Genomic DNA, 23,268 nt, shown 5'->3' with positions numbered 1-23,268 from the left:
TTAAACTATGAGGGTCAATTAGAAAGCATTATGTAATAAAGTCCCCAGCAGCAGAACTCAAATTGAGTTATACCACAGTCATTATTCCAGGACGATTGCATTTGAAAATGGAAAACCGGCATGCCATATGGAGGGCGCAGGTTATATTTACAAGCATTGCATGTTAAAGCTTCGGCAAGAAGGAAACAATTAAATGTAATACTGAAATAAATCAAAGCACTGAAAGTGCCATGTTGTGCCAGGCGCTTAATATAGCCAGCATACCCCTAGATGCGACTAGGCCAAATGGCACCTGTTTATAAGCCTTGTTTGGGTTCTGTCAGACAACGTCCTCCCTCTGGATTGCTCTGATGATTCAAAGTCTGGGGCACACCTGGAAGGCTCAGCCAGGCACGTTGACTCATATAAATAACAGTTTATTGTATGGCTATTAAGACCAGAGATTGCTTTTATTAAAGTGCAGTTATCATGATACATCAAATTAAAGAACTTTTAAAGCATGTTTAACGGCCTCCGATATTCCCTGTTCGGTCATGTTTTACAGTACTTTGAATGGGGGAGATACAAAGCCTCTGTCGGTGCTAGCATCTAAAGTCAATGCCAGCAAAGATGCAGAGAGGTCAAGAGGGAGGCAAGTAGGTTTTATAGGGACAGTGACAACCTCAGAGGAACACACAATCAGTCACTTTACTGTTTCTAAGGATTCTCTCTCACCAAAAAATTAGTAGTATCTCATGCTAAGCTCTTTTCCCCAGAATTTTCATCCCAAACACCGTTGGAAATAAGTAGTAGTATATAATCATGAAATTGTTAATGTTGGAAAAGACCTCTGATATCACTGTCTCCAGCTGATAACCTAACACTGATTAAATAACTAAATTTCCACAGGTGCCACATCCACATGCCTTTTGAACACTTCCAGGGATGGTGATTCCACCACTTTCTTAGGCAGCCTGTTCCAACGCCCAACCACCTTGTCAGTGAAGAAATTTTTGCTGATATTGAACCTAAGCCTGACCTGATGCAAGCTGAGGTGTTGGAGTACCCACACATTGCAATGGAGGAGGGCTGCTCATCCTCTGCTGTCACACAAAGACTCCCCATGAGTTCTGTGACTTGCTCGGTGTGACGGTGGGCCTGTGTGTCTCCGACTCCTTCTGCAGGAGGAAGACACTGGTGCTACTGCTGGGGAGCACACCACCAGGCAGGGTGCCTGTCCTTCAGTGGCTCCCTCCTGAATTTCTGTATGGCAGGGCCACCTGCATGGTGCAGCTCCAAGACTCAGCAGAGCTCTGCAAATCCACTGAGCATCAGCCCTGCCAACCCAGAGGACTCATGGCCTCCTCCTCTCCTGCCAAACCAAAGCAAGCTGGGATCTCCCAGAATGGGTCTTCCAGGAGTTGATGGACCTCCTGCTTGCTCTCCCACTGCAGGAAACTGCAAGCCTCCTTGCAGAGAGACATTGTGATGGAGAGCCGTCCCCAGTCTATGTTCCAATTATTATTCACAGATGTGAGGATGATTTTCTAAAGGACTCATTGTTTGGCCTAACACAGCTGCCAGAGACGGCCACAGTATATCTTGCCCTGCATTTTACAGAGCAGTGGAAGAATTGTGCAAGGGCTGCGCATTTCTGGGAGCCATAGTCCTGAGGGTGAGCTCTGATCCTAGCTTCTGGTGCTTTAGAAAGTGTAATACCATCCTCACTGAGAGGATATTTTTTTTCATCTGCAACTTTACAGTCCCACAGGACTTTACATGATTATTGCTGACAGTGCAAGCTAGGTTAATTTTTACTGTGGGGTTTGAATAAGATGAACTGAACTTCTGTTTCATTTAGAACTGTTCAATTAGGGCCAAGCATGTGATTTCCAACTTAGCTGTAAACTGACAAGCAGAATCAGGCATGATTTTCCCCTCGCTCATTCCAATTTGATGACAGTATGGCTTACGTTGACTGTTTTGGTGTTGCTTCTGATTTACGCTGGTGTGAGAAGAGATACAGGCTTGTTAGCAACCCATCCCTCATGGAGTGAGAACATTTTGCAACTTAGCTCAGAGCAGCTGAGAATGTCAATATATTTGATAAGCATTTATGAACAGAGCCTCAGTGCTAGCCTCAGGAGATCTTCTATGGTGGAAAAAGGTCATCAGCTAGACTGTTAAAGAAGCACTACTAAGTTTAGACACTTTATTTTTCATTGCCCAACTTCACATTCTACAGTTTGAAAAAAGTCAAACATCCCTTCACCTCTCCTCCTGATGATGATCAAGGCTGCTGAAAACCGCTCTTTCATAGTCCCAGTGTATTGGTGAATGTCCCTGACAGCCAGATTGTCTCCAGCAGGGGACTTGTTCTGTCAAGGCTGGTCCCAGCACCCAGAGATGGCCATACACAGTTCTGTGCCTAAACAACAAGACTGTGCTTTCTCTCCTTCAGATTCTGCAGGATAGCCTGTCATCTTTTCTTTCTCTTCAGCCTTTGAAAGTCACCTTATCTCAGATTTTCTTTCCTGGACAGGAATAACACATGCAGAAGGTTTCTGTTTCTGGCTGGTGTGGCTGTGTGTTTTATGTTAGACTCACATCTACACATATGCGCACACAAACATGCATACACACATATCCATATATATCTCTACACCCGCAGATACATGCGCCTTCATGCTCACTTGTGGAACACCACCCAGATGCAGTGGTTCCAGTTTGCCATTTGAAAGCAATTAGTGTTTATTATTGTAAGCATTTTCAACATAGGGAATACTTTAAAGACAACAGCCCTGCTAATTGCTTTCAAATGGTGAATATCAACATTTTCACAGTGGTGCTGCATAGCCTAGGCTGCATGGATGCAGATGCCCTCAGCCTCAACAAAGATAAGTGCACATTCATTCCCAAACAGACATACATCTGGCTTCACCTCCCCACTGAAAAACTCACAGACATTTCCCAAGGAAGTTCCTTTATTATTTTCAAGTGCACAGGACATCAGAACTTTTAGCTTCCCTCTGTGTTTTCCCCACCTTTTTTTTTATTTCTGTGAGAATAGTGTCAGGCGCTTTTGTTGTTGTTGGAAAGATTAAGTGGTTGGAAAAGTGCTGATTCTCTCTAGTCATTTTACACCTACAGCGTTTAGGAGACCTTAACACAAACAGTGCCAGGTCTCAGTGCTGGGCTGCCTGCTTCATTCTTTGGCAAAATGATAATATTTTGGCAGAAGTGCCCTATGTTAACAAAGAAAAGTTTGATTAATCAGCAGGAGGCAAGACTTGGGAGAAAAGGCAGTGGGAAAGAGAGAGAGACAGACATATTCTAAAAAGCCTAATCAGTTTTAAAACAGCTTTAAAAAGGAATAAAAATTCTTAAATCTCTTTGATGATATTCAAAGAGCCTTTTTTAATATATGAGAAGGCACATTCTAAATTCTTAACACTGCTAGTGTCACCAGCCCTTTTTTCCACTAAACCATTTTAATTCCATAATTTAGAAGGTCTTGAAAAGTAACAGGATCAAACTGCAGTGTAATTGGATACACTGTGCACTTCCAGTGTGAATTTGGGTCCCTGGTAGGCACAAGAGATTTCTTTCTTCTAAGATCACATAGAGTGTACTCATTTGAAAGGAGAGAGAGATACAGCAGCAAAGTAGGCTTTTTATAAGGTGGATGAACTAAGTGTGCTGCTGGAAAACACTCGGCCATTTATTTGGCACTGACAGTTTCTTTGTGATTGGAGGGAACACTATCGACAGGGAAATCAATGTGGGTTTACTAAAGAACGCTGAGTGATCAGGGAGCAAAGAAGCAGTCAGACAGGAGTGGCAGCCCTCTGCACTTCCTTCAGAAACAAACAGGTCTAGACATTTTAGTTCCTTCTTCTGCTTTTCCCCACTTTTCACAACCAGTATGAAGTGTCTTTATGCTCAATTATTAGTTCTGCTGATCTGAGCACTGCAATAAGTGGAACTTTGGATGTGGTCTGTTTCTGAGAAGCTCGGTAGAGTTGCAAACCTGGGGTCCTGCAGGGCTTTTAAAGACAGAAGGCAGCAAAGAAGGAGAGTGGGAGAAGAGAAACATCTGAACATCTGCTGGAAAATCCTAACTGGTTTGTTCAGCTGAGTTCAGCAAGAGCAACAGCAGAGGAGTTGGCAGGTGTCGCCACACTGTAGATGGAAATCACTGCAGATGATCTTGAGATATAAATAAGAATATTCTGGACATTCCCTATACCTCCTTCCCTCCAGACTATTTTTGCTTCCCAGTGACAGCAACTTTATCGTGTGATAGTTAGCTCAGGGGAGGTATTAAAATAGATAGGAGCAGGCTATGCTTGTAAGCAAATAGCTGCATGTATCAAAGATGCCCTATCATAGTATACTGTTTTCTTTAAAATTACTCTGGAGGTGAAAAGTAACAGAAACTACCAGTCTTCCCTTCAGGAATGAAAATATTCACCTCTCAGACAGACTTGTTTAGGGTCAGGGGAAGGAGAAGAATTAATAACATTGCATCCTTTTTTCTCCAGAATTTATACAATATGAAAATACCAGCTTTGGCTTCACTAAGTGTTCCTCTCCCTCTCTCCCTCTCTCCCCCTCTCTCTCTCTCTCCTCTCTCTCCTCTCTGATTCTCTCTGATTTTCCATATGTGTTCATCTCTGTCTCAGGCACTATGTGTCCCTGTCACTATAATATCAGAGGATTTCACACACATATATACCTAATTTTGAAGAGGATCTCTTAACTTATTCACTCATTGCATTTTCCCTTAACTTACCCTATTCCTGGCAGAAACTTTCCAAGTCTAATCAGTCAGCAATCCTAGTCAGGGCTTTTTCAACATTTACTCAGCAGTTCACAAGTATGTTGGCTTCATAGAGTTTCCCACTGTACCATCTCTGTTCCACAGCCTAGCCAACAGGCTCTGGACAGCAGGACAGCTAGATCCAATAAATCTGAGACCTGTCTAGGTGCTTCATTTATCAAGAGGCCTAATTTACCCAGGCCCTTTAGACTAATTGCAGATTTGTAAAAAATGCTGATAATGTAGAACAGTGCATTGTGAATGTCCCTTGCCATATTTCTGCTAATGTGTTTCATCTGGAGTACATAAAGAGACAGGGATGCTGATTTTAGACACAGCACTTTGGGGCTAATCCAGTTAAATGATTATCCCTAAAAATCTGCAGTGATGTCATTTTCCCTATAGAACTCTGCCAGTTGCCTTGTTTGCTTTATTGTGAGAACTACGTGATCCCAGGCTTTAGAAATTCACTCTATATTTTTGTTCTAATGCACTGTAACTTTCTCATCCCACTCTCCCAGCTACCCATCCCTTCTTGTTTATAATAACCATGTTGACAGAAACTCTGGCTCGGACTGGCTTTTGTGTATACACAGATAAGGAAGACGTACACTCCTTTGTTTGGTACATGCAGGTATCTGCTATGTTTTTCTCAGTGTGCGATTTCTTCTTTTCATTCCCCTAATTTCTCAGTTTTCTCCATAGACTACTATTCCACAGTGTTTTGGTCACTTTTATCAACACTTTGCTTATATTTGGCCACCTCTTCTGCACTTTGCTCCAAGATTCATCGCCTCAACGTTTTTCTAAGCTTCTCGTCTTCTTATCTGTCTTCTGTAATGCCAAATCACTGCTCCACGGATTTGCAGCAAACTCAGCTTCTATGTTCTTTCTTAGATACCTTCTCCTTTCCTTTGGTCCTGTAATTCCTTTGTGGTTTCGTGTGTGTTCCAGGGAACTGCATTGGGCACACTCTGACTCTCTCTCTTTGTTGTGAGAAGAATCCAAATTTTGTTTTGAAAATGTCTCTGTCATGTAACAGATACAGTGCACCCATTGATCCAGAAGCCAGCTGTTCTGTAATATAAAACACTAACAAATAACACTATAATAATCATCATTATTATTACTTTAAAAGATAATTTTTATAAAGCATCCACACAATTTTCACTATAGCTGAGGGCAGTGCCTAGGCAGTTCCAAGTGTGCTTCACTACTCCATTGACATGTTAAAGCTGATTTTTGCAGCGCGGATTTTGAGGGGAGACCAGCATCTGGAGTAAGAAAAACATCAAGAGATCCTTATTTTTCAGGAACCGGCTGTACAGGTCTGTGATAAGGCAGACTCAGGAATTTGGCACTATAAATATTACAAAGCTTTTAGAGACAGTCTTATGGTATTTGTTTATCTGACACCAGATTCTTCATAAACCTTCCACGCAGATAGAGGAAAGCAATAAGGATGTTTTCTCAGGTATCCCAGCAAGGCTGTATGTGGCCTATCAGTGTTTAGCAAGAAGATGCAACCAAGTCTGACTGCTATGGTATTGCAAGGAGCCTGCTCTAAAAGTTTTCTCTTGTTTTTTTCCCTGATGCCCCTCAAGTATAACCCAAGAGTTCAATGAAAGAGTACATGATGAGATAAACCCTATCCACACAAGGCAGGTGGATTTTCAGAGTAGAACAAAGAGGGACCTTATAGGCCAAATAATGTTAGAGCCTGTTGGCTCTCAGGAGGGGAAGGTCATCTCTCAGGGAAGTCACTAACATCTGAAGACTGCCAGCGAAGGTTCACTCAGGGCTCTCTGCAAAGATCCTAGGTAAGTTTTCCTCTTACCATGTTTCTTCTACTACTTTGATGTATACTTATATATTCTTACGCAATCATGCTGCAAGATGGAATAGACCAACAGGATTCTTGACTAGGAACAGTGAAAGAAGCAAAGTTAGAGGCATTGTTTAGAGTTACAGTATTTAAACCCCAGAAATATCCCTTTCTAGCCAAAAGTTCAGCTTTGCCAAGCACTGCAGTCATTAGGTTGATGCAACAAGATGCATCTTATGTAGCACAATCCCAAGATGAGTGTCAGACCATATGTATGCACATGGACACAGTAAGAGCCTTGGATTTCTCATTTATATTACAGGGATGAAGGGGAATTATCTGAGAAATTTCTTTTTTCCCCTCTCTAAAAATTGCCCTTGTAGTGTGTTATCTGGATAATCTCCACTTCTAGACTTTTGCAGGCAACTTCTAGACTGTAGAAGAGCATTCAGGGGGGAGATAGGAACTAATGAAAGTCTGGCTGACATTTGGATCATACTCGTGCATTTATCAAGATTATCCCAAAGGCATATGTCACAGAAAGAGAGTAGTTTTTCCATATTAAAGATGGCATTAACCTTCTATCCTATCTTGCTCCCTCTGCTATTCCCAAATTCTGTAAATATTTCAGATGTCTTCTGCACCACTCCCCCACCACCCAGCCCTGTTAAAAATGGCAAGATGATGAAAAACTCAAATTTAATCCACATCTTTTTCTGTCTCTAAGGTAATTAAGTCTCATTCATTTCTTTGTGCTTAGAGTCAAAGGTAGCTGATTGTTAAATACCCACTTCAAGTTGCTCTTCTGACTCCCAAAGATGCGTCCGAGCTCAAATAATCCCCATACAAGTGCCTCAGAAGCTTTCATCAGTCAGTGTTCGCTCCATTCTACTTTTCATGCTGCTTTGCCATTCACAAAGGTATTGTGGACAAAATTAAATAAATAAATGAGGTCTCTCTTTTGAGGAAAGGTTGGGACTTCAAGGAAAAAGCTTTTTTTTGCAAGTCTGGGGTGGTGTCAAGCCACACTGATATCTGGGAAATGTTCACTACTGTACATTTTCACCCATTTGCCCATTCTCCAACTATGGGAATGCTGCATTTAATAGTTATAGGGGCACTGTTGTTCTGTACCAAAATATTTCATCAGGAGATGAGAGAAATCATTCAGCAACTGACTAAGAGTTTTGGTAGTAAATGATATAGTAGCTGTCATGGAAAGTCAATAGGAATTTTATTGTAGATCTCAACAGCAACACATACATATTAATAAGTCCTTATCTGGCAAATACTTTAATTTTTAACTTACCAAGAGGAGGATATTCACCCTGACCAGAGATTTCGACACGCTACCCTGCCTTATACAAACTTTCCCAATCAGCAGCCAGGTCCTGGACTAGAATCATATAGGTCCAAGTCAGGCCACTTCAACACAAGCTTTGACCCAACCACTCCAAAGAACTGTCACTTGCTAAATGAGAACAATGGCTCTCATCAGAACAAAGACAAGAGAATATTTTGGCCCACAAAAGCACCAGTAAACCAAGCAGACTAAAACTGTGTCTTAGAATGATTCTACTTAGAAGTAAAATGAGTCCATATATCGAGAAACTAGGTAACCGAAAAGAAAAATTATGATTTGAAGGTTCAGAAGTAGTTTTCCTATGAACCTTTTAGGCTGTATATAAGTAGAAGAAAATCATAGCAGCAAGAAGACTTTTTTTCCTTGTATTGATTTCTGCTACATTTCTAGTGACTTACTGAGTAGATAGCCAGAGGCAATTTATAAGTACAGTAACACCAGCAGACTCCAGAGCACTGGGAGAGAAGTGCCACAGGTTGTACCCAACACAAGAATAGTTCAGTGCAATTGCTTCACCTTACCTATGTGGGTGAAATTCAGTACTAGCCCCTTAATTTCAGTGACTTAGGGCATTTTATACTGACTGAGGAACTGGGCTAAAGTACTTTCAGCAGCAGACTTCAGTTAATTTTTTTTCTGATATTAAAGTGACGGAGTTAAACAAAATGCATGCTATCATTTTACACCGATTTAGTAAGAATAGGATTATACTTGGTTAAGACTGTCATTTTTCTTTGTAACTACTTGTACTCTCCAAATTCTTAAAATTCCATCTGTCCTTCAGAAAGTCAAGCCATTACCTTAGACATGAGTTTCCAGCCCTAGTGGAAAAGAACCCAGCAAAATCAGTAAATTAAGTTCTCTTCATTCTTGCAGTGATGGAAGTTTTAAGCAATTTCAGAGATGGAGTTTATTGGAGTTATAATACCATTGATGAGAGTTTCATACCTTACAGAGACTATATATTAATGTAAGATTATTGCCTTTTGTGTGGATTTTTGTGGCCAAAAGAAGTAAAATACCTTTATTCAAGTGTTTGTTAATATCATTGATTTATTTGTCCTTACAAAACAGCATGAGAAAAAATAGGAAAATATTTGGAAATGCTTTTTTTCCTTCCAGAACTCAGAAAATGGAATTGCCCTTCAAGACTGGTCGTTAAAGTTGAATCCCCTAAATTATAAGTATAAATAATATACAGGAAGATTGACCTCTACACAAAAAAGGATGTGAAATCTCCAGAGACTGAAGCTCAGGAGAACAAGAAGCTCTTCCCACACTTCTTGGTGAGCAGGTTACAGAAGCTGCTTCATCTGAGGATGCATAGCTTCTGCTTAGTAGAGCTGACCAGAGAGGAAAATGAAAGAGCCTTTTCTTTTAGAGGGCTGCAATGTGTGTTTTGGCAACTCTTACTTTCCCTCTTCTTACTGAGAAGACTCCCTATTGCACCTCTCCCTGAAGACTGTTGTTAATCAGTGTCAGCCCAGTGTGGTCATTCCCGTGCATACATTGGTTCAACTTGAGACCAGTTCAAGTGGGCAAGTCCCAAGACAGACTTGTGTCACTGCTGAGGATACAGGGACCAAGTGTGCTACAAGACTTGGCCTGCCTGAATCTGGACTGCAAGGGGGAAGGCTACTGCTGGGATGTGAGGGCAGAGAGTATGAACCAGCCAAAAGTTCTGTGGAAGAGTTATCTATCATTCATGTAACTGTTGGTGTATTGAGTCTTTGGTACCTTCTCAAACCCTAAAATGTTACATGTTCTGTGCATAGCTCTGGGATTAATAATGGCCAAATATTGCCTATTAGAAAATCCCACAAAATTTTTCACTGATTCAAAGCATTTCTGGAGAAGGGCTCAAGATATCTATGTTTCTGGCTATACAGGACATGCAAGACTCTTTAAATAAACTCCATGACTGCTCACAATATCTGGCTAAAGGATTGAAGTTAAATACGCACACAGGTGGAGAAAAAGCTTTTGTCCTGATTTAGTGACTTTGTTTTCATCTTTAATTAAAAGACTGGAACAGGTATACCAAAAGAATCAGATTTCATTCCATTCTTGGTCTTTAAGTTTTTCAGCTGGGTTTACTCTTGATATAGTCTGTTGAGAACTTCAAAAGGGAACACTGCATTTTGGACCTCTATATGTCATTTGTATTCAATGATGGTAGCTGATGGCATCTCACCTCCTGAGCTAGAAATTTTCAGGTAGCTGAATATCCTACCATCATGTTTTATCCTTACGAGGAAATGCATGAAAAGTTAGAAGTTTTGTTAAGGAGAGATACAAACTCAGCTCACAATTCCTGGAAGATTTTCTCTCCCACAGCTCTTCTGTTACAACAGCCCTTTATCCTCGAAGGTGCCAGGGCCTTGCACCTTGAAGGTTCTTTGAAATGTAGAGAATTCTCTTTGGCTTCAGCTGGAGAAGTCTCAAAACCTACCGCCAAATGGTCACTAATGCCTTAGGCTTTGGACCCAGCCTTTAAGTCTTTGCTTATGTGTGTCATCTTGATAAAGTTCCACAGGACAGCTCACATGAGTAAGTGTCTGAACAGCTCACTTTCTTTGTGTTGCTTGTTAGTGCTTGTGTGCTTTGATATTCAATGTGTCTATATCACCACACAGCATTTTATTTTTATTTTCATAAAATACTTGAATTAAATTACACTGATATGAAATACGCCTCTGGGCCTATGCAGATGTTTCCAAAAAGCCTAATAACAAACAGATCACAGGGCAGAAGATCACATATTCTTACAGTCACTTCCAAGCCTAACTGCTTTTCAGAGTTCTGATTACAAGAAAAGCCATGCTGCCGATGTTGCTTTAACTGTGATGTTAAAATGAAAACTCATTGTTGCGTCCCAGGGGGGCTCAGGAACATTGACTTTGCTGCCCATCTGAAATGGTATAATGTTCTCTATTTCTATCATGTGGGTATCAGTTCCAAGTTGGAAACCAGCCTTCTCTCATAATTCAAGCTGGGGCTGTGCTGATGCAAACCTTCTCAGATATTATAAGCCAGTATGAGCTCAAAAAAAGAATTCACTGCTCAAGGCCAAATAGCTTCAAAGCTAACAATCCTCCAGAGTCGGTGTGAAAGTGTTGAAACTGTCAATGTCAACTTACACCATGCATAGTGAGTATAAAACTTCAATAATGACATCACGAAGAAAAGGACAAAGGGCAGGCACTACACAGGAAAGTGCCAGTGCTCTTCAAATCTTTGAAACCTTCAAGGATTTATCTGGACTAACACTTCTACACATAGTCATTGGGGTCTTAGGCTATACTGATTAAGGATTTAGCTTATTCAAAGGCTCTCACTGATAGCAAGGATGACAAGGTTTCAGCAGTTATATTGGATTCCATTAGCTTTCACTTAAAAAAAAACATACCCCCAAACCCTCAGGATCCTGGTCTTTTTTTCTGCCTCTGATTTTCTTTCTTTGAGTCAACCTTTATTTTTTTCCTTAACACACACACGTGCACACATGCACACACACACATTAATATATATTAATGCCTGGGTTTGATTCACAAACAGGTTTTGCAACACTTGTGCTCTCAGTTCTCAGAATGCAGATCCCAGAAGAATTGAATCAATCCTTCAGGAATTCCCTGAAGCACCACATAACATGTTCACTCATTTCAGTTGCACTTAGGGCAACAGATACACTTTTAAAAGGGGAAAAACATATCAGAGAAGAAGGTAGGGGTATTCTAGTTTAAAAAAAAAAATCAGCTAATCAAGAGAGAAATTAAAAAGTGAGACTGTGGTTTTGGTGTCAGGGATAAGTACCTATCCTAATGCTTTTAGTGCAAACTAAATAGAAATAAGTGTAATGGAGGACAGACATGCTTCCTTTATAACTAGGTTTTCAGAGAGTCAGCCTCAGACAAAGAGCAAAGAGATGGCACACTGGAAGAGTGATCAGTTTCCTCTGTCCTCCCTCTCTTATTTGTGAGAACAGTAAAAGAAGAATCCATGATGTATGGTGCAGACATGCAGTAACCGTTGAAGCCCCACATTAAATATCTTCCTTGAAAAGAAACTATGAGTATCATCTGTTAATACATGGCAAAAACAAGATGAAGAAATATTATTTATTATTTAATAATTTAATAATTTAATTACTCTCCTATTACTCAAGAGCTTGTGACAGGGTACTGAATGCAGGCCACCCAACTCTTAATCCAGCACGTGAAGCCCCAGCTCATTCCTCATTCTTGCATTTCTCATTTCTACTTTCTTCTAGTTCTGCTGTAGGTATCACCAGCTTCTTGCCACTTTAGCTGCACCAGCACCCTTGGCACATTTCAGTTGCTTAACATGGGACTTTCTGTGGCGCTGTGTAATCCATGCTGGTATACCCATGACATCTGTAGGGAGCTGGCAGATCTGACACAGGGCCTATGGAGACCTGTGATCATCTAAACCTGCAGATACAAACCAGAGAGTGGCTGAAATGGCACTAGACATCACCATTTGGCAACAGAAGTGTACCACACATACTTCAGTGTTGCTTTCCTGAGGAGTTGTAGGAACTGTTGCACAATATTGCCTGCTGCACCAAAGATCCTGATCCCATCCCAAAGTTGTGAGGGATGGACTACTGTTTCTGAAATATTAGCTCAGGGACCCTCGTGCACTCTCTTACACAATTACCTAAGACATTTTCTAGGATTACCTGCATTGTCATGGAAGGAGAGTGTACTCATTCCAGCGTCTAAGCCATTTAATGATACAGTTGACAACACAGCATAATTTTTTTTTAATCCATCAAAGGCATCTATTTTTACTTTGTTATTACAGTCCCAGTAATTTTCTGTATATCAATTCCACTCATGCAAGTAAAAAAAAGGCTTTTCATGAAAACAAACCAGCTGAGAGTTGTTTCTTTGTCCCACAGAGAAATATGAGGTGGGAGCCAGTGGAGGAAGCTTCAAGTTATTGCAGCCTTACCTAGCTCTGGGATGGAAAATAGTAAAGTTAGATCTGTGGGTTACTCAGCTCAAGCTAGTAAGTTACTTAGAGGCAAGGTTTGTTTTTTTTAATATAGTTATCCTACTTAGAAGACCTCAGGCAATAACGCTCTGTGGGATAGCTGTGCAGGCCCACACTAGCACAGAGGGGCTCTCTGACACTCTGGGCAGCAGCAGCCTGGAGATACTCTGTGTGGTTTGCAGGTTCACTGGGGAATGGAACCAATTCACAGCCACAGTGGCCGACTTTAAATGTGGAATTTCTGTGGACAGATGCAGATCATGGCATGAATTCTGCTGGTTTTGGTCTGAGGTCTCCCTGCCTCCTGTACCACCAGCATCCTCATTTTGGGCCCTCACAGAATTCTCAAATCTGCCACAGAGATGTGGAGTCTCCTACTCCAGGTGCACCAAAAGCCGTTGTCTTGGGGCTCATGACCTCTGGGCTTTAAACAATATCCTGAGGGTTTATTTTTCACTGTATTATGGTTGTTGTTGACGTAAAACCAACTGTTTATTTTTCTTGCTGCACTTGGTCCCTTAAAAAAGCAATTAGCATGAAAGGATTGAAGGGGTGAAGGATTATCACAACCATGGGAGTGGACAAGACCAAGGGGAGGTGGGAATACTCTGCCTCCTTTACAAGCTGCTCTCTTCTGTGCTAATGCACTTGTTTTTGCTGAAAGGACTGCACCACAATGCTGACTTTAAACTTTTATGAGGAAGGTTTCACATATTGGCTGTGAAGTGATCTCCTCAAACATATTTCCTTTTGGGGTCCCTGTAATGATTGTGTACACAGGCATCCAAAGAGCTGAGTTAGCTGCTGCTGGACTGTTATTTCACTCACTCCGACTTTACATCCTCATTAGGTCACTAACTTCCTTCGATCTCTCCCCAGCTTGTAGAGTGGTATCAGAATGGGGCTGTTCTGGAGGGGGCTACTTTCTCATTTTTCAATAAGGCCTATACAGCATAAGGAACCTACATTAAAACCAGAACACCGGTCTTATAAGTTAAAACTGTAATAGTTAAGTTTCATTATGAGACAAGAATTTAGATGCTTGGGTTTCTTTTCCTGGAAGAATTCTTTCATATTCTTGATATATTTCTTACTCTGTGGTGATAATGAGCCTACTTTGGTGGACCCTTTCTTACCAGAGCCTCTCATTTATACAGTTTTACTGTCGAAGGACTTGCTGAAATCCTCTGCTATATCTCTGCAAAGAGCAAAACTCTCCTTGGGGCAAAGAGCAAGCACAATATGGGACTGCATTTAAACACCACTGGAGGAATAAATACTTCTTAGTGACTTGCAAATCTGTACCCATTCTCCCATAAAAGGTATCACACATATTGTTTCTGCCTAGGTAGCATTCCATAATTCCATCCAGCTGGAAGAAAAGGAGGCCAGACAAAACCAGTCAAACCGAGGATATCTGCTTCACTGATAATACTTCAACATGAATCCACTAAAACAGCTCAGGCACATCAGGATTTTAAGAAACTCCTGCCCTGACTAATGCTTTGTTCTGATGCAAAGTTTTAAAATGAATGCTGCTCAATATAATTTGAGCTTCAGCCTGAATGTCCCCTGGTTGTCTGCAGTTATCCCAATATCTGGTGCAGGAACAACCCAAACTTTGAAGATGATCTTTCACTAGCAGTGCCATCTCTTTCTCTTACCACAGCCCAAGTGTGACTACAAGAAATACACTTTGTATGTGGTGGAGGAAGGGTAGATGGACATCTAATCTCTGAAGAGGAGCATGGAAGTCAGTCGCTATCTCAAGGAATTAATATAAGATGGTAAGGATAGATAAAATACACTGTCTCCTTGTGGCCTGTCAGCAAAGCAGGTAGCCCATGCCATAGTAAGCATCTGAGAGAGGGCAGTTACTTCTTTCTTTCAGTCCTACATCCAGTGCTCACTGATTTCTTTTTCTGTGACTAATACCCATCAGTGCCTCATCCACCTGGCTGGATCTTCTGTTACTTTTCTGATCATTTATGAGCAATATACTCTCTCATACACCTCACAAAGGCACACTCATTTGCAATCATTACATCAGCTAGGGATTTTTGAGTGACAAAAGACCTCGCTAGGATTTCAGAAAGGGTAAACTGTGGAAAGCACTGAGAAGGTATACCACAGACCAAACAGGTATGGTCTATCATTTAGTTCACTCCCTTGTCAGTGAAATGACACTGATCTTTACAACCTGTCCCCACCACATGCTTCCTCTGAAAAAGTCTTATTAGTCTTCACAACAGCATGGCAATCTCCATTGAGGAGGCAAAATGAGGCCAACTAGATAGTGTCTATGAAAAATAGACATGGAAGAGACTAAGATATGGTGCACAATGCCAGAGAGGATAGCAAAGAGCTGAGAGCAGCTGTGTACCATTCTACATCCACCTGAGATTTCACATCTTCGCAGTAGTTTTGCAAAGCAAAGCACTCTTCCCTCAGAATGCAGGAGGACACAGGAGTATATTCACAAGACTAGTCTTATGACTCTAAGTAATCACAGTCTTGCCTGTTGTGTAATGTCATCACTGAAAAGGCTGGTTGTACTAATAGGAAGTGATGGCTGATCCCATTTAGAGAAACATTTCTAAGAAGCAACAAGCGGTATACTATCAGGAGGACTTTTAGATTTCCACATCTCTTCTCCTGGGGGCGCCTGCAGATAAAGAAGAACTAGGAAGGAAAAGTAAATGTTTACTTACTTTTTTTTTTGAAATCACTAAGTACAGTGCTGCAAATGCAGTTGCATTTGTTCTATAAATCACATAATGACTCAATAAAAGCAAGAAAGACGTGTAGCAACAAGGGAGGATGAAAGAGTGAAAAATTCTGTAGGCCAATTATGGGAACTTTGTGTTTCTCCTTTAATATGCAGGCCTTCCACAGCGCGTACACAGTCATGGTCTGTACTTAACTCTCCTGAGATAAACTCAGAGAAGTTCAGCTAAAAGAATGGTTTCTCCAAATTTGTCCCCTTAGCTGAACTAAGTACACAGGTCTTATTTGTAAAAGGTGATTAGCATGCAGGTCCTACCACATCATTTACAGATGTTTTGCTGGAGGCCAAATTCTGCTTGATTTGCATAACTGTTTTCACCATTGTTAGCTTTGGTTTTTCCGTGACACTGAATTATGACATTTTTAGAATGTCTTTGGTCCATAAGCTACCATGAAGGCCCAGTAAAATATTCTATACTATATATGTTATCTCATAAACAACGAAGAGTCAATGCAGAAAAACTGAATTGCCCACAGTCACAAGAAAAATTATCATCTGTCAAGACCTGCCAGTTCCTAAAAATCATGTTTATACTATACTTTTCTTGATCTCCCATTTCAAAGTCTAGCCCAGATGTGCACTGGTAGAAAAATCCTGTGGCTTCTCCGTTCCTGAACGTCCATCACAACCCACTGTGTTGCTGTTGGGAGAGCGTGTCTCTACAAGCTGTACTTAACTATCTTCTGCATGCAAATCATCAGCAGCATGTGACCCACCCAGAAACAGCTACAGCAAGCATATGATCTTGGAAACCAGAATTATTGCTACTGATCGGCTTTGTTCAAGAGTCTATGTTCACTGAGAGCAGTATCTTTGGATACAGTTGGATTCTGTGGTGTTGGAGCTGGAAGACAAGCCTACCCTTGCCTGGGTGATATGGAGGCAGTACTCAGGTTGCACTCATCATCTTTCTGAAGTTGTCTCCAGTGAAATGTTTGCATCAAATGGTATCAGGCCCTGGTAACAGAAACCAATGTATTTCCCCAAGCCTGGACTAATCCTCCATGCCCTTTCAATGCCATGCCTGCTAGTTTGCTTTCCCTAAAAAAGATTCTATACAGAACAAGAGTCATAAAGGCTGCTGTGCCTATTAACTCTTCAAACTGCATGTGCTCTCACCCTCACCCCCACCCCAAAAGGAATGCATACATATACATCCTGCATGGAAGGAAAGGCTTTGCACAAGGCATTGCAATGGAAATGTAGTATTTCATACTGTAGTGTCAAGCTTGCCATCTAAATCAGATACATCATCCATTGACTCCAGTGCTCTAAGTTACTCTTTGAAACATATCTTCCCTCTTGAATTAGATGGGGAGATCATGTACTAAGTCATCTCTGTATGGAATCCAATACAGAGCCCTGCAAAGCAAACAGCCCTATGAAACAACGAGGCATAGGGGAGGTGCTACCACTGGGTTATTGCTTCAAGGGCTGGGCACAGACAATACTGGGGCAGGTTGGTGGCCTGCTTGTGTAGACAATGAGAAGCTAATCAAGACCTAAGATAACTGCTCTGACAGATAGTATCTCATAAACCTACTTGCAGCAGTTTTAAAGATCATCACCCCCTCCAGCTCCAGGGATGTGTGCCCATGCATCAGGTGCTCCAGTCCATGCCTGGTGTATTAATTGAAACCGCCAAGCTGTGAACTGCATCAGCTGAGGCATCGGCACACCCTCTGTTTTGTCCATTTTGCTGGCTCTGCAGTGAGACTATCCCCAGTGGCAGGGATGGCACAGACAGCCAGGGCAGTATCACAGTTAGCAGGTAGAACTTGATTTGCCAGGGAAGGCCTGTCAGGACCCCATGAGTATAAAGAGCAGAAATTTTTATTCAGGAAAGATATTTGCATAACATACATCAAAAAGGAATATAAAGATATGATTTTCCCCCATCCAGGGGAAATAATAGATAGAAGCTCACCTGCTTCCTTTGCAGGCTACCTTCAGAAGCACCTGCTGATATAGTCTCATTCTCTTTTCTCTCTGAAACTCTTGTCACACATATGAGATTTTTTTCATTCCTCACTCATGCCCTTCATGAAAGACAGCAGTAGTCTCCATGTGCTGTAATTGGACTGACTGGCTGGCTGATTCCTGTTCTCCCCTCGTGCAGCCCTGGAAACCTGGGAGAAAAAAGGTGGAACAACCAGCCACTCAAAAAACCCCAGACCATTTAAAAGGTTAAGGAGTAGAGCATGAAACTTCTGTCTGTTACAGACGACTGGGCATTGCAATTCCGATGTCTTGTTCCTAATACTTCCATACTATGATTGTCACAAGGATAACAAAGGATGGGAAAGACAAGCCATTCTCATTGGGAACTTTTAAAGGGGATTTCTGTGAGTTGAGTATTACACTTCCTTTTTTTCCGAAGTGTGACAATGTTTGAGAAAGCAAGGTACGGTATGCTTAGCCTAAACTCTCTAAAGGATGTTAAATGTTGTGAATGTTCAAAAAACACACTGTGTGTGTGCACATGCACCTAAGTCAAGCAGTCCTTCTATTGTTATCCTGGGTGTTGCTTGCAGTGGAAAGAGAATGCTCACACCACCTCAGTATCAGTAAGTCTGAACTGATAGTGGTGTTCTTACAGGGTAAAAATGACCATTACAGATAACATGCAGTTAATCTTGCAGATCAGCTTCTCCTCAGCTCAGCTCAACACACTTATTTTATTTACATTTCCTTCACCTTCTCCCAGACCATAAACAAAGGAGCTGCTGATTTTGATTGCCAGTATCAAAGCATTTTAGTATTCTATTAACTCCGCCTATTTATATCCTTATTGAAGTGTCCTCCTTTTTCTTCCCTCTCCTTTTTACTAACCCAGCCTGCACCAGATATTTATCTATTCTCCCTCCTCATTCTGGTCTTCTGTGCTTCTCCTCTGTGGGTTCCTCAGCAAAAGGCAAACATCAAGAAACTCCTCTAAATTGAGAGGAGAGCTTAGCACAGACTCAGCTCTCATTCATTTGCAGCAATGCTGCTGCAGTGCTCTTGAGCGTATATGTCCTCTGTCCTTCCTTCTTTCAGACATGACTATGACTGCATCTTAATCATGTTATTGCAAGGGCTGACCAGAGTTCCAGCACTCCAGATAACTTGAGGAAGGTAAGTATGTTCTTCTGCCAAAAATGTGTCAGTCACAAAATCAAAAACTCCTCCATCTAAATCTGATGCTTTCACTGTATGATTGGTGCAACATAAAGGAGGATGGAAAGGGAAAGTAATGATTCACTAAAAGGCTGCCTTCTTAATTTTGCCAGTCTGTAAAATGGGACTCTCCATGTTTGTATCAGAGGGTTAAGACTCAGAAAGTGTCATATTTTGATTTCTTCCCACTGCTTAGAATTCCAGATAAGAAGTAATAAAAATTATTCAAAATATCTGTTAATAAGGTTATTTTTAAAGGTTACAGAACATTTGCAAACAATATAGCTCATAAAACTTATATCTTTTGAGGTCTGAATTAGACTCAACTTCCATTCCAGAGCAGAGCTCATCTTGTGTTGTTCATTTTTGCTTGGTGCTACCCTTAGAAACTTGGCCTATCCCAGGGATAAATTTTTTGCTAAAGAATAAATAAATAAACAAATAAATGTTTCCCTGTATTTAGTGGTCACTGCTTCAACCCCTGAAGTGTTGGCAACTGAGAATCTTGTGACAGATGGAAGGTAGTCACTGTGTTAAACAATGGGCTTAGCCCTCTTTGAGTCACGTGGTACAGCAGTTAAAGATATTATGGAACAACTGTTGTACCTTACGCCTTGATTATGTCAGCATCTTATAGCTGCTGTAAGCTACACTGGCAATACTATTGAATTGCATCTTGTTTCCCCTCTTAGTCCTTCCAGTTTTGCCTACTCATAGGCTTAATAGATTAGAAAAAATGAAAGACTTCTTTACAGTGTTTTTGCTGTCTCTGAAAAGTTGATCTTTCAGGACTGGTAACTGACATATTGAATTTGGCCCTTATGGTAATTGTTTAAATGTTATAGAAGCTTTAACATGTCATCTGTTAAACTTATTGGTGATGCAGCTGTTCAGCTTGCAGTATGGGTAACATTTACATGATTTACTGGGTGACGTACAGTTTTTGATTCAATAGTAATGTATTTGATTCAATAGGTGATGCATCTAATTCAACTGGGAGTCCGTCTAATTCAAAGGTGATGCATTTGATTCACTAGCTGATGTACCTGATTTAGAAGGTGATGGATCTAGTTCACTGAAAATGATTCCAATTCCCCCATGCAAGGTATTTACTTCAGTGTGTGATGAATGAGCTTTAATAATAATACATGTTTCTCTGATAGTGGATATATTGGCTTCAATTTATATCACAAGCTTCCCAAATCTGGAGTGGAGTGGAGTGACACCTTGCAGCCACCATTCAGGTGAGGATCACCAGCAGTGTGAAACATTAGCCACTAAAATAATGTGAGCAAATTATGTGATAAAAGCTGTGCTTCCCAGATGAAATATTTTCACCAGATGTGATGTGGGGATACAAATGCCCTGTCACTGCTGTTATTGCTACCACAGTACATGACAAAAATCCCCAAATCCATTTACCTTTAGTGTCATTGCTGGGATTACATACTGAGTACTTATTTCCCCAGAGCTATGTGAGCTCTCAAATAGCAGCATCTGAACTAACAGCTCCCCTTTCCTCATTTTTGTGTGTGCTTTTATTTTGTTAGAGGTTGGCAAATATTTAGCTCTGGTGAAAATGGGGAAAAGGGTGTTGGCAAAGAGCAGTATCACATGGGGTAAGGCATGTGGGAACTCAGGCCTGCACAGCATACTGCTAACCACCTTTTTTTCACTGGAATCATATCCTGGTGCAAACTTATGGAAGCTTCTGCTTCACAAGCATTGGTGCATTGTTTTTCAGCTGGTTGTTGCCTGCACTTGAAACAGATTTCTGAAGAGGTCAGTCTCATTGCCTTGTCCACTTCAGGCTCCACCTCCAAAATCAGTGGCAGAATCTTCGGGTGATGGTTGAGATCTTTTGCACATGCAAGTTACATTTTCAGCCACAAATATGGAACCTCTGCTCGGACTCCTATTTAAAAATAAAAAAAAAAAAAAAGGTCCTGTTGGACTTGTGTCTCTTATCTGTGCAATGGTCAGCTCCGGAGCTGTGGATATTGTTGATTTTTTTGTACTACAATAGTGCATAGAGGGGGAGTCCCATTTCAGAAGGCCTAGGCTCAGCCATGAAAGAAGATCGTCTATAAGCTTGGGTGCATGTTTGGTTGATATGCACCCATGCACATGTACAAACCTGGAAGATTTTCAGTGGGATCTCAGAGCCCCAGAAAGTCAGTTTGTAGCCTAAAGCAACTCTCTTTCACTTCCCAGCCCAACTTTGTGGCTGCGTCTTCCTTATAACATTTCCCTACCCTTATCCCCAGTGAAGAACTACTCCTCCTGGGGGCAAAAGCAACAACTACAGTCCATCCATGGCTCATGTCCGTACACATGCCTCCATTTTGTGCTCCACTTTAAAGGGCTCCCAGGGCAAATGCTTCATTCTTTGTGCCCTTTTTACAGCTCTTTGAGGCATATTCATTTTCTTGTGTGGATGCAAGTTTAATTCTTGTACCTGTGGCTGATATGTCTGCCTTTTAAAGTCTACTAGGCAAATAAATGTACAAGTCAGTCTCCAAATGCTAAAAATAATGTACTAAATAGAAAATAAGTATCTAATCTTAAAATAAATGAATAAATGAAAATTCTTTCACACTTTATTACTCCAGGCTGTGTCTAGAGATGCACTGAAGTTGTTGCAGGCTTAAGTAGTCAGCTTTTTTCCTATCCACTGAGTTTTCAGGATTGAGATTCATGCACCTCCATTTGGTATCATATGTTCAGAGAGAATACATTAACACATTGGTACCTGATCTGGGGGAATAGGGCTGTTTTCTTTCCTTCCTCTCTACGTATTTCTTTTCCTTGCTTTCCTCCCTTCTCTCTAGTCATGGCAGTGACTGAAATGCAGATACGAACTCTGTGAAATTCAACAAGAGCCAGTCCTGGAATCTGCACCTGTGGCAGGGTAACCCTGGATGTATGGACAGACTGGGTAATGAGATGCTGTAGAGCAGCACCGTGGAAAGGGACCTGGGGGTCCTGGTTGATGGCAAGCTGAATTCGAGTCAGCAGTGCCCTGGCAGCCAGGAGGGCCAGCCCTGTCCTGGGGGGCATCAGGGACAGCACTGCCAGCCTGGCAAGGGAGGGGATTGTCCCGCTTTGCTCTGTGCTGGGGCAGCCTCACTTCGAGTGCTGGAGGTGGTTTTGGGTGCCACAATATAAAACAATATTAAGCTGTTAGAGAGCATCTGAAGGAGGGCCATGAGGATGGTGAAGCACCTTGAGGGGAAGCTGTATGAGGAGCAGCTGAGGTCACTTGGCCTGCTCATCCTAGAGAAGAGGAGACTGAGGACAGCCTTCATCACAGTTTATGGCTTCCTCACAATGGGAAGCAGAGGGGCAGACACTGATCTCAGTGACCCGTGACAGGACCTGAGGAAGCAACATGAAGATGAGTCAGGAAGGTTTAGGTGGATATTAGGAAAAGATTTTTCCAGAGGGTGGTCGGGCACTGGAAGAGGCTCCCCAGGGAAGTGGTAGCACCAGCCTGACATAGTTCAAGAAGTGTTTAGACAGTGCTCTTAGGCACATGGTGTGATTGTTGGGGTTGTCTTGTGAAGGGCCAGGAGTTGGTGGTCCTTGTCGGTCTCTTATAACTCCAGATATTTAAAGATTTTATGACGCTATGAAATCTATCTTTTTCATTATGACATATGCAGTGACATCCATCTACTACACCTTAATGCTCAGTCAGTAAAATATGTATTTTCTGCTCAGAGAGTAAATGTATTAACTGCCCTTTTCTGTTTTAATGAATAAAATGAGGAGAAATAAGTCTGGAAAATTAAATGGTTTAGAGTAACAGTGTCAGCTCTTACACAGAGTTCAAGCTTTGGCCACTGCTTTGACAGCTACAGATCTGCAACAACAAACACTGCTGAAATACTAGGTAAGAGCCTCTTAAGTTCTTGACACAAAATACATTGACAGTCCTTGTTCAATGTAACACTTGGCAGACTTAATTAAGCAGACTTAATTTCTTAGTGATGAGAAAACAAGAAAAATTCAATCTCAAGTGCCTGGCAGTTTGAAATGACCGGGATGTTCTGGAGAATTTAGAAGAACAAGCCTGCAAATATTGCTTCAGTTAGAGTGTCTGTATATTACAGACATGTGTATCTGTATAAGCAGAACAAAACCCACTATTCAATATTTATGTCATCAGGCACCTACTCTGTGTCCTTTCCTATAGGACATATACATTCCATATTTCTGCTTTGGGTGCTGTGACAATCTCCACTAAAATTAAAGGAAAACAGGCAACAGTTATTGTCTTGAAATTTTCTCCAAGTTTTTGTTTTCTTCTT

The 23,268-nt window shown here is 41.3% G+C and overlaps 1 long non-coding RNA gene across 1 annotated transcript; it reads left to right on the top strand.

Moving 5' to 3' along the window:
* Nucleotides 1-846: 846 nt before the first annotated feature.
* On the top strand, nucleotides 847-12,780 carry LOC116438480. The gene is made up of 3 exons (XR_004237773.1): nucleotides 847-6,621; nucleotides 7,387-7,546; nucleotides 9,112-12,780. It is a non-coding gene; the product is annotated as an uncharacterized LOC116438480 (long non-coding RNA).
* The last annotated feature ends 10,488 nt before the right edge of the window (nucleotides 12,781-23,268 follow it).

This window comes from Corvus moneduloides, chromosome Z, assembly GCF_009650955.1.
Source record: "Corvus moneduloides isolate bCorMon1 chromosome Z, bCorMon1.pri, whole genome shotgun sequence".
In the NCBI taxonomy this organism is placed as follows: Eukaryota; Metazoa; Chordata; class Aves; order Passeriformes; family Corvidae; genus Corvus; species Corvus moneduloides.
The sequence above is the reverse complement of the archived record's forward strand: the minus strand, read 5'-3'. Positions and strand labels throughout refer to the sequence as shown.